The sequence below is a fragment of the Phaseolus vulgaris genome, chromosome 4, assembly GCF_000499845.2.
Source record: "Phaseolus vulgaris cultivar G19833 chromosome 4, P. vulgaris v2.0, whole genome shotgun sequence".
Taxonomy (NCBI): Eukaryota; Viridiplantae; Streptophyta; class Magnoliopsida; order Fabales; family Fabaceae; genus Phaseolus; species Phaseolus vulgaris.
The window spans coordinates 9,038,614-9,048,437 of record NC_023756.2 but is presented as its reverse complement, the minus strand read 5'-3'; positions in this window follow the sequence as shown (position 1 = coordinate 9,048,437).

The following is a 9,824-nucleotide window of genomic DNA, read 5'->3' as shown; positions in this document are numbered from 1 at the left end:
CGTCCATGTTGATCCTAGTCGACTCAGGCCGATGTCGATCTGAGTAGACCCAAGCCAATGTCGAACAGAGTCGACCCTGACCCATGTTGATTCGATTCGGACTAGGACCATGTCGATCCGAGTCGACCCAGGCCAATGTTGAGTCGAGTCAGCCCAGATCCATGTCGATCCAGGACGAAGTCAATCCGAGTTGACCCGCGTCCATGTCGATCAGAGTCGGCCCGGGCCGATATCGATCTAAGCCGACCCGGGCCATTGTCAAACAGATTCGACCCATGCCCATGTTGATCAAGTCGACTTGGGACCATGTCAATCCAAGTCGGCCCAGGCCATAGGCACATCACCCTTCATTTCGCTTTACGGTCGTCCACCACCATCCACTTTGGATTTGCTACATACCCCACGCTTTGGAATCACCGTGACCGAGCTCCTCCACCAACACACTATCATCTTAAACGAATTGAAGAAGCATCTCCAGTGCACGCGCCAATGCATACGAGACAACGCTGACCGCCATCGCTCTAATGTGTCCTTCAACATCGGTGATGGGTGTGGGTCCGCCTCCAACTGTACCGAAAGCAATCTGTGGAATGCCGCGCTTCACCTAAGCTTGCACCACGCTACTCCGACCCATTTCAAATCCTTCGTCGTATAGGCACAATGGCGTATGAACTCCGAATGTCAGTGACTTTGAAGATCCATCCTGTCTTCCATGCTTCATTACTTCGAAGCTACAAAGGACCCTCACCCTCACACCTTTCAAACTCAAGTGCAATCTCTCTGCCCAATGAAAATAACTCTAACTCAAACTTCCTCTCACCTACTTCAATAGCCGCACCAACCCTGCCCACAAAAATTAATGTTAACTCACACTCCCTCTCACCTAATTTACTAGTCGCATCTACCCTGCCCACAGAAATTAAAGTTAATGCACACCCCCTCTCACTTAATTTCCTAGCCACATCACCCCCCTCAGCCAATCTACCTCCGACACGTCAAAAGTTGCATGTGGAAAGGACATGGAGCCCCTCTCACACTCACCAATCCAACACGCTCCATTCATTCTCTCACCTAACCATAATATGAACCCCACCAACCCACCACAATTCCCAAGCCACGTGGACACCCACCTTGAGCCCCTATCCCACCCAACAATCCATAACACTCCATTTAGCCTCCCCATTAACCCTAATATCAACCCCACCAACCCACAATTTCCAAGCCCAACCCAATATAATATTCCTACACACTTTGAGGATGAAGCGTCTCCACAAGCGAACGAAAATGTTAGAGCATTGGGCCCCAAGACAGCAAGCCCACTAGACCGAAGAAGCAACCCTCATGGATGAAAGACTATGTTCAGTAATAGATTAGGAGCAGTGTCATGTCTAACATTGGTTGTAGAGCCTTAGGGCCCAATGACTTGTATCAGTTAATACAACAACACAAAAAAAAAGTTTTAGAAGTAATACATGGAGTTAAAGAAAGCCATAAGTGGCTTCATGTTAGAGAATACCTAGTCTTCCTAGTTTTAGGGAAAGATTACAAGATTTTGTCAAAAGAGACATTGTGTATTCATTTAAGCCAAAAGTAAAGAGTATTTATTTTGTAATTCAATTTGATTATAGTAAACTAGTATAAAACAAGCTTTATCCACTCTTCTAATATACTCCTAAACTATCTAATCAGATAAATCTCCACACTTTGATTTTGTGAAAATCATTTTATCAAAAGTCTTTTAAAATCATAAACATGCATACATAAGACCGTCTTGTGTCTATTCTTTTGTTTTCCAAGTATTTGGAAGTTTTAAACTCTATTCAACTCTCCTTTCTAGACTTGTTCAATTATTTCAGCAACAACATGAACATTGGAAAGTGCACTGAGTGGGTAGATAGGACTGTGGTTCATCAAGATCCAAATATGCTTTTCTCCCTTTTCAGGATGAACGAGGAAAGCGAAGACGTTAACCGGATCTGGTATTGGAAACAAAGGAATAAGAAGGTCTTCCAGAATGGACGCATAGATCATATAGAAATCTTCATAATGCTATAGCTGTAGTCTGGTCATGGGTTACCTCAAAGATGTTTAGCGTGCTTTTCCTACTCAGATTGGTGTTTGAACCTTTGGTATGCATGAGGTCAATCAAAAATAGGAATGGTTAGAGGGGGAGGTGAAGTTGAGACGGTTTGATTCAAGTTAGGGGGTGCTGTTTTTGTATATAGGTATGGGTAGCTGACGAGCTTTTCAGGGTGTTGCTCACTCTATAGCTATTAATGCATGTGGTTGGCTGAAGGATGTCGTTGTCTTTGTATAAGGGTTGAGGTATCCTTGAAATACCTCCATTTATTCTATTCTTTTTTTGCCGATTAAAAATTTTTGGAAAAGTAAGCAAACATGACTTTTGCACAATTTTCCTATGGTAATTGTCTAGTAAATTTATTTAATTTGTACCTTTTGTGGCATTCCAATAACTGCAAGAGGGAAGTCATATAAACATATAATTCACCATTCAGATCCATGGAGAAGATTAAAAAACATGTTGTCCAAAAATTGTTGGGACAGGAAAGAAACATCAATGTATTAAACATTTGAAATTAATGTATTACATGACATCAATAAACAAAAATTTGATGTGAAACCAATCACACCAAACGAATTGTGAAACCATGAACTTACAACAATATACAATAGTTTCCTCAAAGAGTAGGAACAAATTACAAACAAATCACCAATGCACCACCAAATTTATATTATGCCAATACAGATGGAAAGAAATTTTTTTCCAACATAGTATATACCATCAATAGTTCAATATTCTATTTCTTAAATACTTTCAAAAGATATTACAAAATTTAGTGTTTTTAAAAAAATTAGAATTTATAATTTTAAGCACCTTGTTATGTGATATGAAAAATATGATACTTAAGTTTCTTATTTTCTCTTACTGCATGTAACTCTACATACAAACAGATTCTAATATTATAAAAAATTAAAAATAAATAATGTTAGACTATATTTTTTTTTATATATTTTTAGTTAATTTATAATCAATCCAATTTATTTTTTAAGAAAATATTCCAAAACATTCAAAATAAATTTTGTAATGTAAATTCAACTTATTTTCATAAATGGTGAAAAGTAAAAATAATTTAGGACACATTTTTTTTAACTAATTCCAAGGATCTGTATGCAAACACTTCTTAAATATGTGACAATTACATAAATAGGAGTAAATGAAAGAAATTAGTCTATCTGTTAATCTTCTCTGTTTTATTGTTTTTGATCAATTTTATTAATTAAAAATAAATAAATATTTTTTCTTTGAAAAGCTTTTTTAATTCAAAACTGTTTTATAATATTTTAATTAAAATTATTAAAATCCTGGAGTTGAAAGTTCATGTAAAAACTATTTCATTTACTGTATAAAAACCCGAATATCCCTTAAGAAAGATTTTTAATTTTACAATAACCTAAAGTAATGAAAAGGGATGAACTTGGTGCATGTATATATTACAAAGAAAGGTAGAAAGAAGAAAACCTGATTTGTTTGAAAGTACACAACAGCTGCAGAAACCCTAATAGCTCATTGTCCAACATAGTATATACCATCAATAGTTCAATATTTTATTCTTTAAATAATTCAAAAAAAAAATATTACCATCAATAGGTTAGGCTTGTCCACTTTTACAAATAAACATTCAAACTATAATCTAAACCCTAAGTTGAAATAAGCATACAAACTCATTCATATCAAATGTAATTAATTGATTGAGGGAAGAGGAAGAAAAATCAAGATGGGATGAAAAGAAAATACCAAGTTAAAAAAGTTAAAAGTCATTTATTCAAGGTGAATGAACCAATTAATCAAAAGCAAAACAGAAAGTAAGATTTGGCAATGAGAGAAGATGGTGACTGAAGTTTCTCCTTTTTTATTGCTTCCTCTCTCTCTATCATTTTCTTCATATTTAATGAAGTTGTTATCATATAAGTTTCTAGAAATATAAGTAGAGTAACCAACCTATTAAATATATTTAAATTTTTATTATTTTAAATCAATTTTATAAAATTAAAAAAAATAATTGTAATAAAATATATGTAAAATAAATTATTTTCTCTTATAACAAGTTTTTTTAATTGAAAACTGTGTTTTATAATATTTCATTTAAAAATAAAAAATAAAAGTGATATCTAAAACCCAAATTTAGTGTTTTAAAAAAATAGTATTTATAATTTTAAACACCTGATTGTTATGTGATATGAAAAATATGATACTTTCTTTTGGTGATAAGTTTCTTATTCTCTCTTACAAGGATGTATGTAACTCTATAGACAAACAGTTTCTAATATTATAAAAAATTAAAAATAAATAATATCTCAGATTATAATTTTTTTAGTTAATTTATAATCAATCCAATTTATTTTTTTTAAAAATATTCCGAAAATTCAAAATAAATTTTGTAATTTAAATTTAACTTAATTTCATAAATGGTGAAAAGTAAAAATAATTTAGGACACATATTTTTTAACTAATTCTAAGCATTTGCATGCAAACACTTCTTGAATGTGTGACAATTACATAATAGAGTAAATGAAAGAAATACCTGTTTAGAATTTGATTGCTGGATCGGAAGGAGTGAGTCAAATGGGAATGCATGTAGAACAACAATAATTCAGTTCATATATTAGTCTAAAAAAATTTCTTTAACTTTTTGCAAATTGTCTTTGCCTGGAACACCCTTCACCCGAATATCTCCTATTTTTTTTTTTTTTAATTTTACAGTAACATAAAGTAACGAAAATGTACGTTAAACTTGGTACATGTATATATTACATATCTGCAGCAAAATGAATATGGAAGCACTAACTAACAGCAAGTTTTTTAAATTGAAAATTGTTTTATAATATTTTAATTAAAATTATTAAAATCCTGGAATTGAAAGTTCATGTAAAAACTGTTTCATTTAGTGTAATAGTGTAAAAAAAATTATACTTTGAAAACTCGAAAGAGTTATAAACAACTCATGTAACAGTTTTAAAATATATATAGTCTAAAAAAATTTGTTTAACTTTTGCAATTGTTTTTTCCTGGGCTACCAACCTTCAAGTGAATATCTCCAAGAAGGATTTTTAATTTTAAAGTAACCTAAAGCAACGAAAAGGATGTTAAACTTGATTGCAAAATGAATATTGAAGCACTAACAACAAGGAGAAAACCATAAAATGAAACTAAAGTCCTCAAATAGATGCAATAGATGCAGATAAAGAAAGGTAGAAGGAAGAAAAGTAATAGATGCAGATAAAGAAAGGTAGAAGGAAGAAAAGTAATAGATGCAGATAAAGAAAGGTAAAAGGAAGAAAATCTGAGTTGTTTGAAGACACACAACAGCTGCGGAAACTCTAAACGGCTCATTTGGAAACCCTAAACGGAAATCCTAAATGGCTCATTGACTTTTTATTTGTTCTGGCACCTATTGTTTCACCAATGAATGCAAGAGTGTGAAGATTTAATGACTGTGCAACATCATATTAAAGCTGCCAACCTCAACTCCACTGTGCTTGTGAGAATGCATGTATTCAATGCAAACAGTTCCACGCCAATAGTTTAGCCAATTAGTGCAAGACTGAAAGATTCCAAGGCAATTTCTTCTTCTGCCATATCAATTCTAACTAACATCCTATCATCTTTCATAAATCAAAACTGTTTATAATATTTTAATTAAAAAAAATAATACTTAAACCCAATTTGAGTTTGAGTGTTTTTTAAAGAAACAGAAATCATAATTCTAAATCATAATTCTAAGAACATGATTTGTTTCCGTTTCTTTAGTTATATTTATTTCAACCTCCTTTTTATTACTGTTTTTTAAATAAGAATAGGATAAAATACATGAAATTGTGGAATAAAAAAAATACTTCAGTGATAAACTTTCTTATTTCTCATACTAAAATTTGCACATAAGTGCAAAATCAAACAGTTTCTAATATTATAAAAAATTAAAAACAAATAATGAATTAAATTATAAACAATAAATCCAATCTAACATCTAAATAAATAAATTTTAATTCAAAATAATTTATTATATAAGAACATAAAATAGTTCGGTTTTAAATTATTTAATATTAAATATAATAATTATTTTAATTTATTTGATTAAAGATATTAATTAATCAATTAATTTTTAAAAAAATATTTATATAGTAAGATATAATTTTAAATATATATATATATATATATATATATATATAAATTTTGAAAATTTAAAAATAATTTTAAAAATAAAGTTGGGAATCTTGTCTGCTGTCTTGTTTGAACATGGTAGGACCATCCATAACTTTGTTGTTGTTTGTAGTGGTTCTGCCTAACTTGAGTTAGATTGTTTATTATGCTGGATACATGTGCCTTGTATAAGAAAAAGATAACACATCATTTTGGTGATTGTTGTTTGCTTCAACTATAGTCTCAAAGTAATGGAATTTCGTCATTGCAAGAAACAACTTCATATATTTTTAAAACTAAACTAATATTGTTTTTGTAAATGTGAACAAAATGTTCCAAATGCATATCCTAATGTGTTATACTTTTAGAAGGAATTAGGCTATAATTGTCATCTAGAATATATATCCTAAAAGAATTTAAGTATAATGATATAATACTTATACACATGTAATTTTTTTTTCTGATGAAGATTTTGCTGCAATGAAGTGAGACATTTGACTTATTGGACATGTCCGAAGTGTAAGTGATGTTCCATCTTTGGTGGTTTTGGATTCACAGTTTCATTTTGAATTGTTCAAATTCAGCGCACGGAATTTGGATGCTTTTTCTGCGTTCGTATCATGATCACTGTAATGAACTACAATGAATGAATCATAACATATTGACTTTAATTGCTAAAAACAAATGAATCATAACATATTGACTTTAATTGCTAAAAACAAATGGGGTCACGGAAGAGAAAGTCGTTAGAAGAGTCTTCAACTTCATCTTCGCGGCCACCCTTCTTCTCCGCCCACTCAAACGCATGCAGAACCTGCCAAGAAGTTCCCATTCACTCTCGATCCCTTTCATTCTCAAGCCTTCACTTTCCTCGAAAATGACGAGTCTGTCATGGTCACCATTGCAGTCGGAGAAGACGTTGCCGGAGGCTTAGTCACTGGAGCAGGAGCCACAACGGTAGGAGGAGATGTTGTCGGTGACAATGTGGGGTTATGGTCTTAGAAAACGCCGCCACTTGACACCTCAAATCTCTTAATCGCATCTCTTTATGCAACGTAACAATACTGTTGAATAAACTTTAATGTAATTTGTGGGTTTTAAAGTTAGAGGTTACTAGAAAAGAGTAGAATGGGAGTTTGGATATGTAAAAGGTCAAAAGTTGTGAGTGGGATTTTAATTGTGTTGTTAGTGGGGTTTTAAGGCCATAATGAAGACTTTTCTAGAAGAGCTTCCTAAAGCCTATAAATAGGATGCTCTCTCAATTGTAATATACACCACAGAAAGAAATACAATAGAGAGATTTACAAAGAAGAGTGTTTCTTTTAGAGAGAATTTAAGTGTGAGTGAGTGTCTATTTTTTTACAATTTGGTATCAAGAGCCAATGGCGAATGTGACGGGTCAAATACCGCTACCACGGTTAACAAAGGCGACCAGATATGACAACTAGAGCATTCAAATGAAAGCTCTTCTCGGTTCTCAGGATTCATGGGAGGTGGTCGAAGAAGGTTTTGAAGAACCGACCAATACCACGGGTTATACGGCAGCTCAAACCAAGGCATTGAAAGAGATGCGATCGAAAGATAAGGCAGCTTTGTACATGTTGTATAGAGCTGTTGATGAGGCAATTTTTGAGAAGATTGCTGGTGCGTCCACTTCAAAGGAAGCATGGGACATATTGGAGAAGGTGTTCAAAGGAGCTGACCGAGTTAAGCAAGTGCGTCTACAAACTCTGCGTGGCGAGTTGGAGAACATGAAGATGATGGAGTCAGAAAGTGTATCTGACTACATCACGCGTGTACAGGCTGTGGTGAATCAACTCAACCGAAACGGTGAAACTCTAACCGATGCACGAGTTGTGGAGAAGATTTTGAGAACATTAACAGACAATTTTGAGAGTATTGTGTGCGCGATAGAAGAGTCAAAGGACCTTGCGACGCTCACAGTCGACGAGCTCGCCGGTTCTCTCGAGGCACACGAGCAACGAAAGAAGAAGAAGAAGGAGGAAACACTCGAGCAAGCACTTCAAACCAAGGCGTCAATCAAAGACGAAAAGGTACTCTATCATCAAAATTCTCAATATAGAGGGCGTGGTCGTGGAAGTCGTGGTGGAAAAGGCAGCAACCATGAAGGGTACTATAAGGAGAAGGAACAGTCGAGCCAACCAAATTGGCGTGGAAGAGGACGTGGTAGAGGAAGAGGCGGCCGATCGAATTATTCCAACATCGAGTGCTACAAATGTCACAAATATGGTCACTATGCGAAGGATTGTAACTCTGACAAATGTTACAATTGTGGTAAAGTGGAGCATTTTGCAAAAGATTGTCGTGCTGATATAAAGATAGAAGAAACAACCAACCTAGCCTTGGAAGTCGAAACGAATGAAGGTGTTCTCTTGATGGCTCAAGATGAAGTCAACATTAACAATGACACTCTGTGGTACCTCGACTCTGGAGCAAGCAACCATATGTGAGGTCATGAGTACCTATTCAAAGATATGCAAAAGATTGAAGATGGTCATGTTTCATTTGGAGATGCATCAAAGGTGGAGGTCAAAGGGCGAAGTACGGTTTGCTACTTACAAAAGGATGGCTTAATTGGGTCACTCCAAGATGTTTATTACGTACCAGACCTCAAGACCAACATTTTGAGTATGGGGCAACTCACAGAGAAAGGTTACTCGATATTTTTGAAAGATCGACTCCTACACTTGAAGAACAAGCAAGGGCGTTTGGTTGCCCGAATTGAGATGGCAAGAAATCGGATGTACAAGCTGAATTTGAGAAGCATACGAGAAAAATGTTTGCAAGTCAACATAGAAGATAAGGCATCGTTGTGGCATCTCCGTTTTGGTCACCTACATCATGGTGGACTAAAAGAGTTAGCGAAGAAGAATATGGTGCACGGGCTACCCAACATGGACTACGAGGGAAAATTTTGTGAAGAATGTGTGCTCAGCAAGCATGTGAGAACCTCGTTTCCAAAGAAGGCTCAATATTGGGCTAAGCAACCTCTCGAATTGATTCATACCGACATATGTGGACCAATTACTCCAGAGTCCTTCAGCGGTAAAAGGTATTTCATTACCTTCATTGATGATTTCTCACGGAAAACTTGGGTTTACTTTCTGAAAGAAAAATCCGAGGCATTTGAGGTGTTCAAAAGGTTCAAGGTGATGGTGGAGAGGACAACTGATAAACAGATCAAAGTTGTACGATCTGATAGAGGTGGCGAGTATACTTCAACGACTTTCATGGAGTATTGCGAGGAGCAAGGCATAAGGCGATTTCTAACTGCACCATACACTCCTCAACAAAATGGTGTGGCCGAGAGGAAGAATCGGACCATTCTCGACATGGTTCGATCAATGCTTAAGAGCAAAAAGATGCCAAAGGAATTTTGGGCGGAAGCTGTGCAATGCGCCATCTATGTGCAAAATCGATGTCCACATGTGAAGTTAGATAATCAAACACCACAAGAGGCATGAAGCGGACAAAAGCCAACAGTTTCTCATCTCAAAGTGTTTGGTAGTGTGGCTTATGCACACGTACCAGATCAACGAAGAACGAAGCTCGAAGACAAAAGCAAAAGGTATGTTTTTATTGG